Here is a 22,777-nt window from a genome sequence, read left to right as displayed (position 1 = left end):
GATGAATAAAGTACTGTTCTTGGAAAGTTGATGCATACTGGACTTGAAACTATTCTCGTTTATATGCAACTACCGGTAGCGTGTCGTATTGCTAGTTCCAGTCGATACGGGAGTCTCGGTGTCGGAATTGAATATTTCAGTGGCTAGTTGCCGGTATGTAGTAAAATCTCCTAGATATAGGATTCTTCAACACTATCTGAATGAATATGTGCATATCACACAGCTGAAACAATTCTATGAATGACATATTTTTGTCAAAGCTTTAGAGATAATATTTTGTAAACACCTTCAGAACACAAACGAAACTAACCTGACGTGTGAGATACTTGGTGGCGCAGAAATTCCTTCTTCACGGTAACAGACACCCCGGGAGAAAAAGGGAAGGAAATACGCATTAACAGCTTTGAGTGGAAATGGAAGAGGATGTAGATGAAGATGAAATGGGAGATACGATACTGCGTGAAGAGTTTGACAGAGCACTGAAAGTCATGAGTCGAAACAAGGCCCCCGGAGTAGACAACATTCCATTGGAACTACTGACGGCCTTGGGAGAGCCAGTCCTGACAAAACTCTACCATCTGGTGAGCAAGATGTATGAAACAGGTGAAATACCCTCAGACTTCAAGGAGAATATAATAATTCCAATACCAAAGAAAGCAGGTGTTGACAGATGTGAAAATTACCGGACAATCAGTTTAATAAGCCACAGCTGCAAAATACTAACACGAATTCTTTACAGACGAATGTAAAAACTGGTAGAAGCGGACATCGGGGAAGATCAGTTTCGATTCCGTAGAATTGTTGGAACACGTGAGGCAATACTAAACTTACAACTTATCTTAGAAGAAAGATTAAGAAAAGGCAAACTTACGTTTCTAGCATTTGTAGACTTAGAGAAAGCTTTTGACAATGTGAACTGGAATACTCTCTTTCAAATTCTGAAGGTGGCAGGGGTCAAATACAGGGAGCGAAAGGCTATTTACAATTTGTACACAAACCAGATGGCAGTTATAAGAGTCGAAGGGCATGAAAGGGAAGCAGTGGTTGGAAAGGGAGTGAGACAGGCTTGTAGCCTCTCCCCGATGTTATTGATCTGTATATTGAGCAAGCAGTAAAGGAAACAAAAGAAAAATTCGGAGTAGGTATTAAAATCCATGGAGAAGAAATAAAAACTTTGAGGTTCGCCGATGACATTGTAATTCTGTCAGAGACAGCAAAGGACTTGGAAGAGCAGTTGAACGGAATGGATGGTGTCTTGAAGGGAGGATATAAGATGAACATCAACAAAAGCAAAACGAGGATAATGGAATGTAGTCGAATTAAGTCGGGTGATGTTGAGGGAATTAGATTAGGAAATGAGACACTTAAAGTAGTAAAGGAGTTTTGCTATTTGGGGAGCAAAATGACTGATGATGGTCGAAGTAGAGAGGATATAAAATGTAGACTGGCAATGGCAAGGAAAGCGTTTCTGAAGAAGAGAAATTTTTTAACATCGAGTATAGATTTAAGTGTCAGGAAGTCATTTCTGAAAGTATTTGTATGGAGTGTAGCCATGTATGGAAGTGAAACATGGACGGTAAATAGTTTGGACAAGAAGAGAATAGAAGCTTTCGAAATGTGGTGCTACAGAAGAATGCTGAAGGTTAGATGGGTAGATCACATAACTAATGAGGAAGTATTGGATAGGATTGGGGAGAAGAGAAGTATGTGGCACAACTTGACCAAAAGATGGGATCGGTTGGTAGGACATGTTCTGAGGCATCAAGGGATCACCAATTTAGTATTGGAGGGCATCGTGGAGGGTAAAAATCGTAGGGGGAGACCAAGAGATGAATACACTAAGCAGATTCAGAAGGATGTAGGTTGCAGTAGGTACTGGGAGATGAAGAAGCTTGCACAGGATAGAGTAGCATGGAGAGCTGCATCAAACCAGTCTCAGGACTGAAGACCACAAGAACAACAGCTTTGAGTGGTCTCAAGTTCGTCGCTGTTTTCCCGCTTCCCTGGTTTCCTTTATTTCGTCAGTAACCCGGAGACATGTTGTTCGACACAACTTCTGCTAAGGAACTCTGTACATTATCTGAAAGAAATTTTGGAAAACAGAGGCGGGAAGCTGAGAACAATAACTCGTTGAATTAATTTGTGTAGGGCGGCAAAAAGGTGCTCACGCTGGCGAATAAAATAGTGGAAACTACATCGTAAGACAAAGTGAAGACGCACCACGAAGTAGTTATGAAAATTGGTTACAAATTGAAATTCATACAGGGAAACTTTGGCGGACGATGGACAAATGTGTGACGCTACAGCGAAATTTCGCTGAACAGCTGGCAAGAATAGTAAATAAGAGACATGTCGATACAACAGCAAAATGTCCTTGCGAATTCCATTCCGTGTACTCGGCTGGACAGTAGCTATGCCTCGCAGACGGCCTCATAAACAATATTTGCAGATGAAACTTCCTGGCAGATTAAAACTGTGTGCCGGACCGAGACTCGAACTCGGGACCTTTGCCTTTCGCGGGCAAGTGCGCTACCAACTGAGCTACCCAAGCACGACTCACGCCCCGTCCTCACAGCTTTAAGACGAGGTAATGGCGGAATTAAAGCTGTGAGGACGGGGCGTGAGTCATGCTTGGGTAGCTCAGTTGGTAGAGCACTTGCCCGCGAAAGGCAAAGGTCCCGAGTTCGAGTCTCGGTCCGGCACACGTTTTAATCTGCCAGGAAGTTTCATATCAACGCACACTCGGCTGGAGAGTGGAAAGTTCATTCTAGAATATTTGCAGATGTCAGCATTTGGGAGAGGACGTATAGTTGGGCTCAAATAAGCCAGTTCGAGTAATCGCCGAATCGATCGACATCTGAATTGGAGCGACACCACTATTCGTCGATGTTGGCAGGTACGGGTAAACCGTGGCCGAAAACAGTTTCAAGAAGCAAGCGGTCGACCTAGAGAGACGACAGAGCAACAGGATCTAGCACACGTCAGAGAGGCACTCAGAGCCCCGGATTCGTCATCATCATCGATCCGATATGCAGCTGGTGCCTCAGTGACCACAAGAACCATTAACAGACAGCTCACAGAAATTGGGATGAGCTCACACCAAAAAAACCAGTTTGCAGTAGTATCGGGCACACTCGGCCAGCGATCTTATTGACTAGAGTAGAACTGTCTACAGTGATGAGTCCCGCTTCTTGAGCCCCGATGGCCAACGAAGACGTGTCGAATACACTCCGGACGGCGGTGACGTGACAATCTGACTGTCGCCCGTCGGACGGACAGACAAGCAGGAGTGATGGTCTGGGCGTTGACGATATTCTACACCTCCTATTGTTGCCCCTCGTGACCATCGTAGGCTTAAATTTCAGCAAGATTATGCCCGCCCGCATACGGTAAGAGTTTCTCCTGCTCGTCTTCGTGCTTGCCAAACACTACCTCGGCCAGCAAGGGAACCGGACCTCTTCCTAATTTAGAATCTTCGGAACAGTATGCGCAGGGCCCTCGATACAGCTCGATATTTTGAAGCTTTAACTCACCAAGGTTACTGAAGGTGGCAGGGGTAAATGAAAGGGAGCGAAAGGCTATTTACAATTTGTATAGAAACCAGATGGCAGTTATAAGAGTCGAGGGACACGAAAGGGAAGCAGTGGGTGGGAAGGGAGTGAGACAGGGTTGTAGCCTCTCCCCGATGTTATTCAATCTGTATACTGAGCAAGCAGTGAAGGAAACAAAAGAAAAATTCGGAGTAGGTATTAAAATCCATGGAGAAGAAATAAAAACTTTGAGGTTCGCCGATGACATTGTAATTCTGTCAGAGACAGCAAAAGACTTGGAAGAGCAGCTGAACGGAATGGATAGTGTCTTGAAAGGAGGATATCAGATGAACATCAACAAAAGCAAAACGAGGATAATGGAATGTAGTCGAATTAAGTCTGCTGATGCTGAGAGAATTAGATTAGGAAATGAGACGCTTAAAGTAGTAAAGGTGTTTTGCTATTTGCGGAGCAAAATAATTGATGATGGTCGAGGTAGAGAGGATATAAAATGTAGACTGGCAATGGCAAGGAAAGCGTTTCTGAAGAAGAGAAATTCGTTAACATTGAGTATAGATTTAAGTGTCAGGAACTTGTTTCTGAAAGTATTTTTATGGAGTGTAGCCATGTATGGAAGTGAAACATGGACGATAAATGGTTTGGAAAAGAAGAGAATAGAAACTTTCTAAATGTGGTGCTACAGAAGAATGCTGAAGATTAGATGGGTAGATCACATAACTAATGAGGAGGTATTGAATAGGATTGGGGAGAAGAGAAGTTTGTGGCACAAGTTGACTAGAAGAAGGGATCGGTTTGGTAGGACATGTTCTGAGGCATCAAGCGATCACCAATTTAGTATTGGAGGGCAGCGTGGAGGTTAAAAATTGTAGAGGGAGACCAAGAGACGAATACACTAAGCAGATTCAGAAGGATGTAGGCTGCAGTAGGTACTGCGAGATGAAAATGCTTGCACAGGATAGAGTAGCATGGAGAGCTGCATCAAACAAGTCTCAGGACTGAAGACCACAACAACAACAACAACAACTCGCCAATAGGACACAATTTTTCAAGATACCGTCCGTAGGACTTCCAATAACTCTGTCAACCAATGCCAAGCCAAATAGCTGCTTGCATAAAGTCCAGAGGTGGATCAACACGTTATTTACTTGCTCAATTTGTGAAACTCTTTCTCTGGAATAAAGCATATAACTTAACTGAAATTGTATTCGTCTGTTTGTATATGTGCATCACATCTACTGATATCCGCCCCATTCGGATAATTCCTTCGTGGTGAGCCGTGTTTTTTCTTTGCTTTTTGTGTATGTTTAGAGTGTATTTCCGGTTGGGAATGCTTCTTTGTATCACTCCGGCTTCGCAATAAGTGGTTTGCTCTTAATATGGGATCTGGGTGACACTTCCTGTTTTACCTTCACCAACCTATCCCTTTTTCCTCCCTGAAGAAGGAAATTTCTGTTTCGAAAGCTAGGACAGTGTACACAGGGTGGTCCATTAATAGTGACAGGGCCAAATATCTCACGAAATAAGCATCAAACGAAAGAACTACAAAGAACGAAACTCGTCTAGCTTGAAGGGGGAAACCAAATGTCGCTATGGTTGGCCCGCTATATGGCGCTGCCACAGGTCAAACGGATATCAACTGCGTTTTTTAAATAAAACCCCCATTTTTATTACATATTCGTGTAGTACGTAAAGAAATAGGAATGTATTAGTTGGACCACTTTTTTCGCTTTGTGATAGATGGCGCTGTAATAGTCACAAACGCCAGTGCGGACGGTATTTATTTCGTGATACATTACCCGTGTTAAAGTGGACCGTTAACCAACTACGGAAAAGGTCGATATCGTGTTGATGTATGGCTATTGTGATCTAAACGCCCACCGGGCATGTGCTACGTGTGCTGCTTGGTATCCTGGACATCATCCAAGGGTCCGGACCGTTCGCCGGATAGTTACGATATCTAAGGAAACAGGAAGTGTTCAGCCACATGTGAAACGTCAACCACGACCTGCAACAAATGATGATGCCCAAGTAGGTGTTTTAGCTACTGTCGCACATCAGTAGCAGACAAATTGCGCGAGAATCGGGAATCTCAAAGACGTCGGTGTTGAGAATGTTACATCGACATCGATTGCACCCGTACCATATTTCTATGCACCAGGAATAGTATGGCGACGACTCTGAACGTCGTGTACAGTTCTTCCACTGCGCACAAGAGAAATTACGGGACGATGACAGATTTTTTGCACGCGTTGTATTTAGCGATGAAGCGTAATTCACCAACAGCGGTAACGTAAGCCGGCATAAATGCACTATTGGGCAGCGTAAAATCCACGATGGCTGCGACAAGTGGAACATCAGCTACCGTGGCGGGTTAATGTATGGTACGGCATTATGGGAGGAAGGATAATTGGCACCCATTTTATCGATGGCAATCTAAATGGTGCAATGTATGCTGATTTCCTAAGTAACGTTCTACCGATGTTACTACAAGATGTTTCACTGCATGACAGAATGGCGATGTACTTCCAACATTATGGATGTCCGGCACATAACTCGCGTGCGGTTGAAGCGGTATTGAATAGCACATTTCATGACAGGTGGATTGGTCGTCGAAGCACCATACAATGGCCAGCACGTTCACCGGATCTGACGTCCCCGGATTTCTTTCTGTGGGGAAAGTTGAAGGATATTTGCTATCGTGATCCAGCGACAACGCCTGACAACATGCGTCAGCATATAGTGCATTTGCGAACATTACGGAAGACGAACTACTCGCTGTTGAGAGGAATGTCGTTACACGTATTTCCAAATGCATTGATGTTGACGGACGTCATTTTGAGCATTTATTGCATTAGTGTGGTATTTACAGGTAATCACGCTGTAACGGCATGCGTTCTCAGAAATAATAAGTTCACAAAGGTACATGTATCACATTGGAACAACCGTAATAAAATGTTCAAACGTACCTACAATCTGTATTTTAATTTGAAAAACCTACTTGTTACCAAATGTTCGTCTAAAATTATGAGCCATATGTTTGTGACTATTACAGCGCCACCTATCACAAAGCGAAAATAGTGGTCCAACTAAAACATTCATATTTCTTTACGTACTACACCAATATGTAATAAAAAATTGGGGTTCCCATTTTTAAAAAAACGCAGTTGATATCCGTTTGACCTACGGCTGCGCCATCTAGCGGGCCAACCATAGCGCCATCTGGTTTCCCCCTTCAAGCTAGACAGGTTTCGTTCTTTGTAGTTTTTTCGTTTGACGCGTATTTCGTGAGGTATTTGGCCCGGTCACGATCAATGGACCACCCTGTATACGTTAATACGTGTCTGTCCGAAGTTATGAAATTTCGCATCCTGGGGGTTGGGATTTTTGGCAGTCGTCTGTGGGAGGAGAGGCGAGATTACCTTTTTGCGCGTACTGTAGCCCCTCCAGACGCGCTGGATCTGCGTGGCGGCGCCGTTGAGCACCTTGGCAGGTATCCTGGGCGGTAACTCCCCGGCAGCCGCGCGCTTCTTCAAGCGGCTTAGTCTCGCCGCCTCAGCATACTGTGTGCGGCCCTGCCTGCGACACACGGGAGTGAATGTCAGACGCAAAGCATAACCATGTCCAGGCTTTGGCTGGGGAAACGTACGTACGACTAAATTTCGGTAAATAAAATGAAATGTCGTGTGACGAGGGCCTCCCGGCGGGTAGACCATTCGCCTGGTGCAACTCTTTCGATTTGACGCCACTTCGGCGATTTGCGCGTCGATGGGGATGAAATTATGATGATTACAACACCCAGTCCCTGAGTGGAGAAAATCTCCGACCCAGCCGGGAATCGAACACGGGCCCTTTGGATTGACAGTCTGTCGCGCTGACCACTTTTTTTTCTTTTTTTTTAATATAAATTTGTTCGCTTTTGTTCGTTGCATCTCCTCGGGGTGGACGTCGTAAGACATCCGTTTAAGTTCGTTGTTGATTGGTTAACTCGCCGGCCGGTGTCGCCGTGCGGTTCTAGGCGCTTCAGTCTGGAACCGCGTGACCGCTACGGTCGCAGGTTCGAATCCTGCCTGGGGCATGGATGTGTGTGATGTCCTTAGGTTAGTTAGGTTTAATTAGTTCTAAGCTCTAGGCGATTGATGACCTCAGAAGTTAAGTCGCATAGTGCTCAGAGCCATTTTGATTGGTCAACTCAGTTTTTTTTTTATTTCAGAGGGCAGCTAACCCTCTGACCGAACACGCTGAGCTACCGTTCCGGCTACTCAGCTACCGGGGGCGGACAATGAAATGTCGTGTGGCTAGGGCCTCCCGTTGGATAGACCGTTCGCCAGGTGCAGGTCTTTTGAGTTGACGCCACTTCGGCGACCTGCGCGTCGATGGGGATGAAATGATGATGATTAGGACAACACAACACCCAGACCCTGAGTGGAGAAAATCTCCGACCCAGCCGGGAATCGAAACCGGGCCCTTAGGATTGACAGTCTGTCACGCTGACCACTCAGCGGACTGGTAAATAAAATAAAACATCGTTTTGCAAGTGTCAGTTTTTACACGAGTACTTCGACAGCGGTGTGGCTGCGCTGGAGGAATACACAGACTAGGGACCGCTTCCGCGCCGAGAGGCAAACCCGACGATCAAGAAGGCTTTAAATGAGGCGAATATTAATGATAAATTACGTACGCTGATGGAGGTAGCATTTAACAATGCTCTTGACCCAGCATTCGTAATGAGGTTTCACACGAAGAAAAAGAACAAATTACGAGCAAAGATAAAAGAAAGGAATCAGCAGAAGACGAAAAGAAAAGATTTTTAATTGACCGTAATAGAGTTTGTAATGGTTCTTTATTTACGTGGCGGCACTCCAACCCCAGTTCTCGATACCAGTAATATCGTACTACTTTTCTGCGAAGTAACAGACATATTTTTGCGACAATATTCACATTTGGTTTTATTAATGTATAGGTACTCCGATGTATCGATATATTACAGTGATATGTTTCTTGTGTGTACTCATTTCTGTGTTGTTGTTGTTGTCGTTGTTGTCTTCAGTCCTGAGATTGGTTTGATGCAGCTCTGCGTGCTACTCTATCCTGTGCAAGCTTCTTCATCTCCCAGTACTTCCTGCAACCTACATCCTTCTGAATCTGCTTAGTGTATTCATCTCTTGGTCTCCCTCTACGATTTTTACCCTCCACGCTGCCCTCCAGTACTAAATTGGTGATCCCTTGATGCCTCAGAACATGTCCTACCAACCGGCCCCTTCTTCTTGTCAACTTGTGCCACAAACTCCTCTTCTCCCCAATTCTATTCAATACCTCCTTATTATATATGTGATCTACCCATTTAATCTTCAGAATTCTTCTGTAGCACCACATTTCGAAAGCTTCTATTCTCTTCTTGTCCAAATTATTTATCGTCCACGTTTCACTTCCATACATGGCCACACTCCATACAAATACTTTCAGAAACGGCTTCCTGACACTTAAATCTATACTCGGTGTTAACAAATTTCTCTTCTTCAGAATCGCTTTCCTTGCCATTGCCAGTCTACATTTTATATCCTCTCTACTTCGACCATCATCAGTCATTTTGCTCCCCAAATAGCAAAACTCCTTTACTACTTTAAGTGTCTCATTTCCTAATCTAATTCCCTCAGCATCACCCGACTTAATTCGAATACATTCCATTATCCTCGTTTTGCTTTTGTTGATGTTCATCTTATATCCTCCTTTCAAGACACTGTCCATTCCGTTCAACTGCTCTTCCAATTCCTTTGCTGTCTCTGACAGAATTACAATGTAATCGGCAGACCTCAAAGTTTTTATTTCTTCTCCATGGATTTTAATACCTACACCAAATTTTTCTTTTGTTTCCTTTACTGCTTGCTCAATATACAGATTGAATAACATCGGGGAGAGGCTACAACCCTGTCTCACTCCTTTCCCAACCACTGCTTCACTTTCATGCCCCTCGACTCTTATAACTGCCATCTGGTTTCTGTACAAATTGTAAATAGCCTTTCGCTCCATGTATTTTACCCCTGCCACCTTTAGAATTTGAAAGAGAGTATTCCTGTCAACATTGTCAAAAGCTTTCTCTAAGTCTACAAATGCTAGAAATGTAGGTTTGCCTTTCCTTAATCTATTTTCTAAGATAAGTCGTAGGGTCCGTATTGCCTCACGTGTTACAACATTTCTGCGGAATCCAAATTGATCTTCGCCGAGGTCGGCTTCTACCAGTTTTTCCATTCGTCTGTAAAGAATTCGCGTTAGTATTTTGCAGCTGTGACTTATTAAACTGATAGTTCGGTAATTTTCACATCTGTCAACATCTGCTTTCTTTGGGATTGGAATTATTATATTCTTCTTGAAGTCTGACTGTCTTTCGCCTGTCTCATACATCTTGCTCACCAGATGGTAGAGTTTTGTCAGGACTGGCTCTCCCAAGGCCGTCAGTAGTTCCAATGGAATGTTGTCTACTCCCGGGGCCTTGTTTCGACTCAGGTCTTTCAGTGCTCTGTCAAACTCTTCACGCAGTATCGTATCTCCCATTTCATCTTCATCTACATCCTCTTCCATTTCCATAACATTGTCCTCAAGTACATCGCCCTTGTATAGACCCTCAATATACTCCTTCCACCTTTCTGCTTTCCCTTCTTTGCTTAGAACTGGGTTTCCATCTTAGCTCTTGATATTCATACAAATGGCTCTCTTTTCTCCAAAGGTCTCTTTAATGTTCCTGTAGGCAGTATCTATCTTACCCCTAGTGAGAAAAGCCTCTACATCCTTACATTTGTCCTCTAGGCATCCCTGCTTAGCCATTTTTCACATCCTGTCGATCTAATTTTTGAGACGTTTGTATTCCTTTTTGCCTGCTTCATTTACTGCGTTTTTATATTTTCTCCTTTCATCAATTAAATTCAATATTTCTTCTGTTACCCAAGGATTTCTACTAGCCCTCGTCTTTTTACCTACTTGATCCTCTGCTGCCTTCACTACTTCATCCCTCAGAGTGTGAGACTCTCATAATCTTTGACTTACTTGTAACCGTTTTGCCGCGAATGCGCACAGGGCAGTCTTTGTTTCACTTTGCAGAAGATAAGTTGTTATTTCGCTTTGTAAAAGAACAGTCAGATCTTGTGTTTGGTTAAAGTGGAAATTAAATATATGAAGATTGATACAAAACTGTTTTCTTGAGGATGTGACAATTAAGAAGAAGTATATGTGAATTTACAAGAAGTTTAAAGAAAATGTGGATCGTGAACACCAAGTCAAAAATTATTTCTGCCATACCATTGTTCTGATCTGGGATTGTTTTATCATGAAGAATTTCCTGAAAAACGCATTTGTTAGGTCTTCAAATAATCCTAAAATACAGATCTGGACCTTCCAGCAGTCAAAGTGGGATCACCCTAGAATCAACAAGATGAGTCATAACAACTTCGACGAAATCTACTTGGTAATCCACTCAAGATAAGTGCCAAAATTAATGACTTTTTTACAGTGACTTCATTATTTCCATTCTGACGATACCACCCACAGTCAATAACTTTGTTGTTGCCCGATAAAGCGAACATATCCTGCGTGAGCAACATTATTAATCTGATTTCTAACCTACTTTGCAGTGGTGGTATTGTTAGAAGTTACACTTCTGATGTGTAAAGTCGTTTGTTTCGGAAAAATAGACTGTAAATTGGTTTCCTGACAAATGTCATGACGTCATACACCATACACAACGTGGTTGAGAGGTAGTTACACTGTATAACTCCGGAATGTGTGAAAAAAAGAGAAAAAAACAGTTGTGACTGTGATAAAGTTTGTGTTGGTCAAACCGGAAGGAACTTCTAAAACGTTTAGAGAAAGTGTTAACGTCAGTGGCTAAAATACAACACGTCTGCAGCAATGATGAATATCCAGATATGGTGTACATTTATGGCTTCTGCGATAGTAGTGTTCTTGCTGCTGTCGAAGAGTGCCGTCGTGCTTTCTGGCACGTCGAATTCCTGATAATAGAGTGTTTACCAGAGTTACCAGCACATTGCGTAAAACTGGTATTCTTTCAAGTTCCCATCTTTCTTCTGAACGTCTAGTGCTTCAACAACAGATTATTGAAATGGTGCAGCCTCGTCTTACAACCAGAACCGTACAACAGTTGTAATATGACGTGTACGATAACGCTTACAGGTGAATGGGCTAAAAATACGCATTTCTTAATTGATGTTTTCTTAAACGCATGCTGTCATGGTTCAAATGGCTCTGAGTACTATGGGACTTAACTTCTGAGGTCATCAGTCCCCTAGAACTTAGAACTACTTAAACCTAACTAACCTAAGGACATCATACACATCCATGCGCAAGGCAGGATTCGAACCTGCGACCGCAACGGTCGTGCGGTTCCAGACTGTAGCGCCTAGAACCGCTCAGCCACTCCGGCGGGCGCATGCTGCAATGTTTACTAACTTCCGTACATGTGTTTATGTGTAAACCTGACAATGTATTGGATAACACAAGAAAAATAACTCAGCCTTGGCGCCAGTGAGTTGGCAGACTGTTCTGCCTGGAGCCACTGGCTCAGGTGTAGTATCGACTACCCCTCTTGCAGCCTCATTGCCAACATCTATGAGGAAGAGGTGGTATCTATGGATTGTGCCCTTACAAAGTCTTTGCTTGCCGATATATATACGGGATTCGCTGGCCCGAGAGGGCCAAAACCCAGGCGATCATTGTAGGCAAAACCACCCCTTCCTTCCGCCTCCTTGATTTCTATCTCACCATCTATGGCCGTCCTATCGCCCTCACCCCCACCCTTAAGTACCTTGGCGTCACCCTCGTCCATCGCCTCTCCTGTATCCCCCATCTCCGGACAATCCAAGCCAAGGCACGCTCCCGACTCTTGTCTCCTCAAGCTGCTTTCCGGCCGTACGTGAGGTCTGGAACCCTCCACACACTCCACACCTATAAATCCCTCATCCGCCCTATCCTTTGTTACGCCCATCCGGCCTGGATCTCTGCTTCCCCTACCTTTTATAAATCCCTTCAAATCCTTGAACGCCATGCTCTCCGCCTCGCCTATCGCATCCGTCTCCCTTCCCCCATGCGGATCCTGTACGATCTCATTCCGTTCCCCCACCTACTCCTCTTCCTTGAAAGGATACGGATCCTGTACACCTCCCATAAACTCGATCCTCCTCACCCGCTTGTCTCCCCCATCCTCTCCCACACCCGCCCGCTGCCGCGCCTGTATTCCCACGTCCCACCCAGTCTCCATCTCTCCACCCTCCTTACCCTCTCCCAAGGTGGTTTCCGCCAGCTCCCCCTCCCTGATATGTCCTCCTCCCCTCCATCTACCCCTCCTATCAACTTTGATCCTCCCCCCCACTTCCTGTGTCTTTTCCTTTAGGCACCCTCCCTCCCTTCTCTCTCCTTTTCCCCCCATCCCCCTTCCTCCACCCCTCTTCCCCCAGGTTTCCCCTCCCCCTTCCTCTCTTCCCCGTATCTCCCCTGCCTGTGACATCTCTGCTCTCCCCTCTCCCTCTCCCACCCCCCTCCTCCTCTCTTGGCAGGTCCCCGGACTCGTACACGCTCAGTGGACATTCGCGCGCCAGAGATCATCGCCATCAGTGTTTCGTGTGTGTGCCTTCGTTTTGTGTTTAGTGTTCTTTCGCCGTCACGCCACCACTGTTCACGTGTGGCGTCGCAGTCATCCATGTTATGTGCGCCGTGTCAACAAGTGTTAGTGTTTTTTCTCGTCCAGCGTGAACGGCTTCATTTTATTGTTTTTCGTATCTACAGTTTTTTGCCCGCCGTTTTTATTGCATTATCTGTGCCACCTGTATGTCATATTATTGTACCCCTCACGGCTGAAGAGCAGCTTAATACGCTGCTGACAGCCCGCCTTGTATAAGGTGATTAAACTAACAAAAAAAAAAAAAAAGCCCGAGAGGGAGGCACGATGTTTGGGGATTAGCGGTAGCGACGCGACAAGAGGTGGTCACGTGGTCTGAGAGGACGAAGCCACGAGCTGTGTGCTAGGAGGGCCTGAGCAGAGCGAAGATACCGGAGTACTTCACCGCGTCAGCGTCGACTGCAAGCAGCAGGCCAACATCCCGTCGGTTGACTGGCAACATTAGTGTCGAACGACCGCTCGTGGCCTAGCTGCCCTCTTCTACCTGGCTTTCATCGTCACCACTCAGCAACCACTGCGACGCACCGTGAACCGATGGAACTGCTTGCTGATAAAGGGGAGTGACATTCTGTAATCCTCGTGGTGGTTTGTCCCTTTGTCTACTTGCGCTCCTTATTGTTTTCTGCTTTGTACCCGACCTCAGAGCTTTACTCGGTCGGCTCTTTGATCGTAAATATAAGCCGCAGTATTGTACTAAAACACTAGTTGTGGTTTGAAAATTTGTCCCACTACTATATTGCCTTCCCTTTCTGGTTTGTACCCGATCATTAATGTTGTAATGAATAAGCTCCTGGTCGCAAATACAGCCTGAACCATTGTACTAAGGCATAGCTTGCCGTTAAATGAAAGAGGGACCTTGTGGTTAGATTTAGATGTTGTTGTTGTTGTGGTCTTCAGTCCTGAGACTGGTTTGATGCAGCTCTCCATGCTACTCTATCCTGTGCAAGCTTCTTCATCTCGCAGTACCTACTGCAACCTACATCCTTCTGAATCTGCTTGGTGTATTCATCTCTTTGTCTCCCTCTATGATTTTTACCCTCCACGCTGCCCTCCAGTGCTAAATTTGTGATCCCTTGATGTCTCAGAACATGTCCTAACAACCGATCCCTTCTTGTAGTCAAGTTGTGCCACAAACGTCTCTTCTCCCCAGTCCTATTCAACACCTCCTCATTAGTTATGTGATCTACCCATCTAATCTTCAGCATTCTTCTGTAGCACCACATTTCGAAAGCTTCTATTCTCTTCGTGTCCAAACTATTTATCGTCCACGTTTCACTTCATACATGGCCACACTCCATACAAATACTTTCAGAAATGACTTCCTGACACTTAAATCTATACTCGATGTTAACAAATTTAGATGTTAACCGGCTCAATTCTTTGATTGTAATTGCATTTGTCAGTCATTAGTTATAATCTGAACAACCTCTTCGTTTTTGTGTTTAAAAAACCAGGTCATTATTGGGGTATTTTAACTGGATCTTGTGGTTCCGCCGAGTGAGTTCTCTTGGAATATGTGTTCACAAGAAATGTTTTAAGACGTTCCTTCAGGGCGGTCTTAATAACCAACAATAAGTTTAACTTTGGAAATATTAACAGCCAACTGTCACCAGGTCGTTAGCCAAAATAGAAATGTCAGAAGGCAGGGGCTGGGATCCAGTCGCACTTTGGTTGCCGATTGAAATTAAGATGTTGGTTGCTTTGAAGTAAGCCTTATCACTGTCATATTGTTTCCTAATGTGTTTAAACTTTAAGCACAGGTGCGCATCTTAAATGGTTCAAATGGCTCTGAGCACTATGGGACTTAACATCGGAGGTCATCAGTCCCCTAGAACTTAGAAATACTTAAACCTAACGGACCTAAGGACATCACACAAGTCCATGCCCGAGGCAGGATTCGAACCTGCGACCGTAGCGGTCGCTCGGTTCCAGACTGAAGCGCGTAGAACCGCTCGGCCACAGCGGCCGGCGCGCACCTTAACCCCGAATCTTTTGACATACAGCTTTCAAATTAAAAGTTACGCCATCTGTTTCGAGTAATTGAATCACTCTTGTCACCAATGGCGCTTATACAGTTTACATGTGTTGCAGAAGGGTATTTAATAAGACAGACTGTGCCCAGCGCGGTAGTAAACACCGAGGTTTCATCCTACAACGGGCGGGCTGCAGGTCCGGCAGTCTCGTAATCATTGTCATATTCTTTGCTGTTTTGCAATACAGCACTTCAGATTCATTTAGCAAAAGCTTATTCAACTTAAGGTTTAAGGTCAAAAGAATTTTGCAAATTTGTTCACATTGTTAAAGAAAATTGTATGGTTATATATTGTTAAATAAACAAGTTGCATGAAAAGAAAGTGATATTTGTGGGTCCTCCCTTCCACGTTTTCCTTAATTCCAGTAAGTAGCACATATCAATAACAATGTGCATTAAATGTGTTTTATCTCGGGAACCTTTCGGAACAGGGCATATGTTCATATGGAGTTTTTTATATGAATGCGTGGTGCCTGTTTGTTCAGAATCCACCACCTTCAGTGCGGATGCACAAATACGTACGACCTCCTACAGGAATCTCGTAGTAATAATCATGGAGGATATGTATGGGGACTGCAGATAGGTTGCGCTAGGTTGGAATGTGGGTCGACTGGGAGGCGTGGCAAGAAGGGCCACGTAATTGCGATAAACGCTGTCCCCGGATGGCGGATTGGTTAACGCAACTACCTAGTAAGCAAGTGATCCTGGATTCGACTCCTGTTCCAGCAGACATTTTCACTCGTCGCTGCTGACTGCGCATGAAGTCCTGCTGCAGCTGATATCGATAATTTCTCCCCTTTCCTCTTTCCTTTCCTTTCTCCACTTCCAATTTACATACTATGAATTTTTTTTTGCTTGAAGCGCTCGTTTCTGTCATATCCCTGAAGACTGATTATTTCTTCTGAGCCACGATGTATATTGGTCAAAATGCATCATTCAGTGTACATGATGGATCCATGCGGCAGATCTATGGTCTCAGAGGTAACAAGAGACCAGCACTATGAAACAATTTATCCCGAGTACTAGTTCCATGTTGCGTCCGACACGAGCAGAAATACGGCCGCTGTTGCCGAGCGGTTCTAGGCGCTTCAGTCCGGAACCGCGCAGCTGATACGGTCGCGGGTTCAAATCTTGCCTCGGGCATGACCTCAGACTTTAAGTCCCATAGTGCTCAGAGCCATTTGAACCATTTTTGAATGAGCAAGAATTGTGAGACAACAGCAACATACACACACGACGTTCACCTGTGTCTGTGTACCGCATAGTTAACACAGGTAATGGCTCCTATCGTGGTTATATAGGCATTGTTATGTACAGGGATATAATTAGATATTAAATATTCACAAAGTTCTGAGTTCTCTAGATCCACATCATTTTTAACGAGCATAAGTATTTTACACTTGATGTAGAGGTGCACAGTATTTAAGTAATCTTACGTTTCTACTTAGGCGTATATTAAATGTTCAGTGATATCGACTTCTATATGGATGCACTTGATTGTTTATCCTCTGTACTAGATGTCAGTAATGAAGGACTACATGATGGAATATCGGACTAGAGAATAAGCACTTTTGAAGTGCAGCTCATGGTGTGCATCAACACCTCCTTTATCAAACTGGGACGCCTCTTGAGCGACACAAAGATACTTCAACATTCTCTTGGACGAATGGTATTGTTAACAGGGCAGAAGCTCGTTCAGGGAATGTGGTCCTGATCCCTTGAGACGAACCTTTATCCTGCGGATGGGTGGTACCCAGTGACGATTAAGTAACAAAGTTGGCGGCGTTGAGCAGGGAGTCCAAGTTGGAGAGAACTGACCGTTGTTGCCACGCACACGCGGGTAGAAAATTCACAGTCGCAATGCAATGATTAGACATAAAAATCACAATGTCGTGACGCAGCAAGAGGTAGACTGTTATGGAAGATGGGTCGCTGGTGTTACATCGGAGAAACTAAGATGGAGACATGTATACGTATGGTTTTTTTGTTTTTCACTTCTGACACATTCGAAAATATATGACAGTGTAATATTAACACATTACACTAAGCTCCCACACATACTAGAATCATTTTTGATGAGGAAACTACGAATCCACAAACAGACGACACAGTGCAGCATCAGTGAAGATATAAAGTGCCGCGCTCCACGAAAGAAGAGCAGAACTAGGTACTGTAGAGTTGCAGGAAGTATTATGGTCTGTCCTGTCACTGAGTATGCAAGCTCTGTCATTTAATGTGAACAGGCGAGAGGAAGCCATTGCTTGTCGCTGTCGATGTAAATGGAGAGATATGCGGACACTTTTTATCAACACTGAATTTAAAAATTTATGGACGGAAACATTTTAACGAAATAAAAATACAGTGTTAAAAGAAAGAGGCATGGCAAGTCTGACAACTAACACAGTCACCTTTGACAGAATCTTGGAAAAAACGACATTTTGTCTATGATGTGCGTGATTGATTCTTTTGTAATTTTTTTTATTTATAGACGCAGTCATATGTTTATGACGCAGTCATAACCAGTTTCGGCCATACAATGACCATCTTCAGTTTCTAAAGGTGGCATACACTGAACACAGGTTCATGCGTTGTCAAAGAATCTGAAGATGGTCATTGCATGGCCGAAACCGGTTATGACTGTGTCATAAACATGTGATTGAGTCTATAAATAAACAAAAAAAATTTGACGGAGTCTTTTGTGTTAGTAAATTTCATTCTCCTGACGTAGCATCGAGTGGATTTCTTCTCTTCCCTTGGAGGAAGAAACTGTTGCTTGACAGGAATTTCGAGAAAAACGACGAAATAATTTTTGAGATGCAGCATTTAATGCACAGCCAAAATGTTGACATATAAGCAGATTTGCCAAAGTCTTTATTTGCATGTTCAGTCACGTGATAGGTACGGTAGGCTGTAATGTCTCTATCGACGAAACTCTCGAGGCCTCCAACAGCTGGAACACCAGTCCCACCTCGTACAATGTCTACAGTTAACCATCCGTTGCCATGGGTAAAGGAATCATTAATATCAATGCTGAAGTTCAGTCTACATCCACGAAAGACACATGGTCCATCAACAAGTGCGGTAGCAGCAATGTTCTTCACAATCTACAAAACAATCGAGAACATTGAATTTACAACACCAGCTGCTGACAAGAAGAAGAATACTGTGAAGAACATTGCTGCTACCGCACTTGTTGATGGACCATGTGTCTTTCGTGGATGTAGACTGAACTTCAGCATTGATATTAATGATTCCTTTACCCATCGTTCAAATATATGTGTCGAACTGAGGCGTGAGTATGCAGACAAGGACTAACATCATCAAAAGGTTTCGCAGTATACGCAGCTTGATTTTGAAGAGATGATGATTAAACTATTACGACTTCTGTCAATTTTTGTCCAAAACTGAGGATGATTGTACTGTCGTTCCTCTTTTGAATCGACACACAAAAATCGAAGTTACGGATATCAAAATATGTGTCCAAGCAAAAGAAAAGCGGCATAAATCTCTCAACAGACGAAAGCCCACTGGACCTGATGGGATACCAATAGGAGTGTCGGAAAAAACTTCTCCTGTTCTATCAGTAGTGAGCCGTAGATGGCTGGAGGAGCGATGCGCTGCTAATGATTGGAGAAAAGGGCAGGTCATTTCCATTCTAAAGAAGGGTTGTCATACAGGCGCTCACAGCCGCAGGTCTACATCTCTAACCTCGGTCGGTTGTAGAATATTAGGCTCGGCTACTACGACATTTATGGAATCGCAGATTTCCACTTTAGGAATAAACATGGCTTACGAAAACGACTATCGTATGAAACCCAGCTCGCTCTGTTCGTCCACGAGACGTAGAGAGCAGAGGATAACTGCTTGATGCCAGTTGATGTCGTGATCTTTGACTTCCAAAAGGCGTTCAATATACAATCCAGTTACATTAATGTAACTCTACGAGACGTAGAGAGCGGAGGATAACTGCTTGATGCGAGTTGATGCTGTGATCTTTGACTTCCAAAAGGCGTTCAATATACAATCCAGTTACATTAATGTGAACATCGCCTGTGTTCGACGTCGACGTGCAATAACTACTCACGGACGGCAGGTGGCAGTACTAGCAATGGTGGGTGTATAAAACGAGTCGGGGGGACGCGGAAAATAGTGCAGTCGTTGTCGTATTGCGGAAATGGAGCGGTTAATTTGATATCCGAAAGGTCATTAATATTGGATTTCGGACCAAGAGTAGAAACATTTCCGAAACGGCAAAGTCTGTAACCTGTTCGCGTTCCGCCATGGTGAAAGTATACCATGCATGGCAAAATAGCGCTGTCCAAAACGGGCGCCGAGGCAATTGTGGTGCATCACGGGCCATAAATGATAGATCTGGCCGACGGTTGCGGAGATGTGCGGATGAATAGACGTGCAACTGTTGAGCAATTGACTGGCCAGACGAACCAAGGCGCTGTGAACAGTGTCTCCTCAACGACTGTTCAGCGAACATTGCTGCGTATGGGCCTCCGCAGCAGACGCCTGATTTGTGCAGCCATGCTAACTGCTGTTCACCGCTGACGAAGGCTGGAACTGGTATGCCAGTGCCACAATTGGACGTCCACTGAGTGGCGATGGTCTGGATGATCTTGTCGTCCTGGAAGGCACAATGGATCAACACAATTACGCATCTGTCTTCTGGGGATATGTCCAAAAGTTACATGCAGTTGGTTTTTCCTCGACACGATGGCATCTACCAGGAGGACAATGCAAGATGGCATCTACCAGGAGGACAATGCACAATTGCATCTACCAGGAGGACAATGCACAATTGCATCTACCAGGAGGACAATGCACGATGGGATCTACCAGGAGGACAATGCAATGTGTCACAGAGCTAGTAATGTATATGAATGGTTCGAAGAGCACCAGGATGAGTTTAGCGTACTCCCTTGGCGGTTAAACTCCCCGGATTTAAGCCCATCGAGAATCTGTGGACCAGTTGTGTCGGACTGTACGAGCCTTTGATCCTCGACCGAGAAAGCAGGTTAGGTGGCCACGCCACTAGTGTCTTCATGGCTCCACATCCCTCTCCATACCTTCCAGAACCTCACTGACAATCTTCCTGCACATCTCACAGCAGTCTGCCCTGTGAAATGTGATTATTCAGACTTTCGACAGGTCGTCACATTAATGTCACTAGACAGTTTGCTTCTGTACTGACATCTAATGAACGAAATACGAGCGTACGGATATCAGACCAGTTGTGAGACTACACTGAAGAGTTTCTAGAAAGTAGAACATTTCATCCTCAATGGAGAAAAATCTTCACTTAAAAGTAGTGTTGGATTTACCCTATGAGTGTGTTATAAGTGGATAACGTCGGATGTTTCATGATGGGTTTCGTGGATGATGTAGTTGGGTACAGAGAAACCGGAACGTTAAAAAATTCTAGTGAAATGCAGGAAGACTTGCAGAGGATTGTCGCTTCGTGCAGGGATTTGTAGTATACTATCAGCATTAAAAATTGTAACACACTGTGCACAAATATGGAGAAAGATCCATTAGTAAACAATTGTATAACCGTCACTGGAAGCAATTGCAGCTATAAAATATCTAGAACTATGTGCACGGAGCAAGTTAAAGTAGAACTACCACCTGAAACAAATCATGCATAAGATGGATGGCAGATTGAGATTCACTGGAAGAATATTCAGGAAGGGTAGTCACTCACAAAGTAGGTAGCTGACAAAACCCTCGAATGACTAATACTTGAATCTTTCTCGTCGTTCTGGGATATGTACAAGACAAAGGAAATAGAGAAGAGCCGAGGAATAACAACGCGTCTCATTACAGGTTCATTTAGTATGGGGCAAAGTGTCGCACAGATGTAAGAGAGGCGTTCGATTTGTTGCGCCCCATGATAGAGTCCCCAGCGGACACTAAAATTTCGTCCAAGATCAATCTTGACAGCTCCCAGTCACCGAACAACCCGTGTCAATGACCAGTACACAGTAAGCTAGGGGGACATGCCGAGCGAGTAGCGGCAAACACGGAAGCACAGGGGAAGGATCAAGTGCCCAAGCCTATAAGCGAAGCATAATGACGTCATTGAAGCTGATAGATACCGCCATACTAGTGACAAAGTTGAGTGTTGTCAGGAAGGTTAGGTACCACGCAACGGTAAGTATTCAGGTGCCAAACCAGCAGAAAAGAGCCTCTGAAATGTGAGGCTGCGAAAGCCTGAAGTCACTAGGAGAGCTGACAGCATAGGAAAACCAGGGCACATGATGTCATAGCGATCCCCACCGCCACAGGGCGCACTGGAGGAGCCAACATAAATATCCCATCCTTCCTAACAAATGGCTGATTGCTCAGTTCTGATTGCCGACTGCCCAGTGTGTAAACTCAGTCCTTGTGTGAGCTGCAGCTCTACGCTGAAAGGGGAATGCCTAACTGCCTTTGATCGTCTATGGAACCAATGTCCAGCTGGAAGGTCGCTCCAGTTGCCAGCTGCTCTGCCAATTTCCGAGGCAATGCTGATGGTGTGCAAAGGTCTCCACACGCTACTGCGCTGCAAAGGGCTTGACCCGCGTGATCTGGAGGTTGTCCGTCTCCACCTTCGAGAGGGATATACACGGGTCCTGCTCATCTCATTCCTGTGCCATACAGTGGTATTGCGGGCTCCTGTCTCCTAAATGAGCACCGAGAGCCGACATCTGCAAAGCAGCGAGTACAGGGTTATTACAAATGATTGAAGCGATTTCACAGCTCTACAATAACTTTATTATTTGAGATATTTTCACAATGCTTTGCACACACATTCAAAAACTAAAAAAGTTTTTTTAGGCATTCACAAATGTTCGATATGTGCCCCTTTAGTGATTCGGCAGACATCAAGACGATAATCAAGTTCGTCCCACACTCGGCGCAGCATGTCCGCATCAATGAGTTCGAAAGCATCGTTGATGCGAGCTCGCAGTTCTGGCACGTTTCTTGGTAGAGGAGGTTTAAAGACTGAATCTTTCACATAACCCCACAGAAAGAAATCGCATGGGGTTAAGTCGGGAGAGCGTGGAGGCCATGACATGAATTGCTGATCATGATCTCCACCACGACCGATCCATCGGTTTTCCAATCTCCTATTTAAGAAATGCCGAACATCGTGATGGAAGTGCGGTGGAGCACCATCCTGTTGAAAGATTAAGTCGGCGCTGTCGGTCTCCAGTTGTGGCATGAGCCAATTTTCCAGCATGTCCAGATACACGTGTCCTGTAACGTTTTTTTCGCAGAAGAAAAAGGGGCCGTAAACTTTAAACCGTGAGATTGCACAAAACACGTTAACTTTTGGTGAATTGCGAATTTGCTGCACGAATGCGTGAGGATTCTCTACCGCCCAGATTCACACATTGTGTCTGTTCACTTCACCAGTAAGAAAAAATGTTGCTTCATCACTGAAAACAAGTTTCGCACTGAACGCATCCTCTTCCATGAGCTGTTGCAACCGCGCCGAAAATTCAAAGCGTTTGACTTTGT

The sequence above is a fragment of the Schistocerca nitens genome, chromosome 7 (genome assembly GCF_023898315.1).
Source record: "Schistocerca nitens isolate TAMUIC-IGC-003100 chromosome 7, iqSchNite1.1, whole genome shotgun sequence".
NCBI classification, from domain to species: domain Eukaryota; kingdom Metazoa; phylum Arthropoda; class Insecta; order Orthoptera; family Acrididae; genus Schistocerca; species Schistocerca nitens.
Note: the sequence above shows the minus strand (reverse complement) of the source record.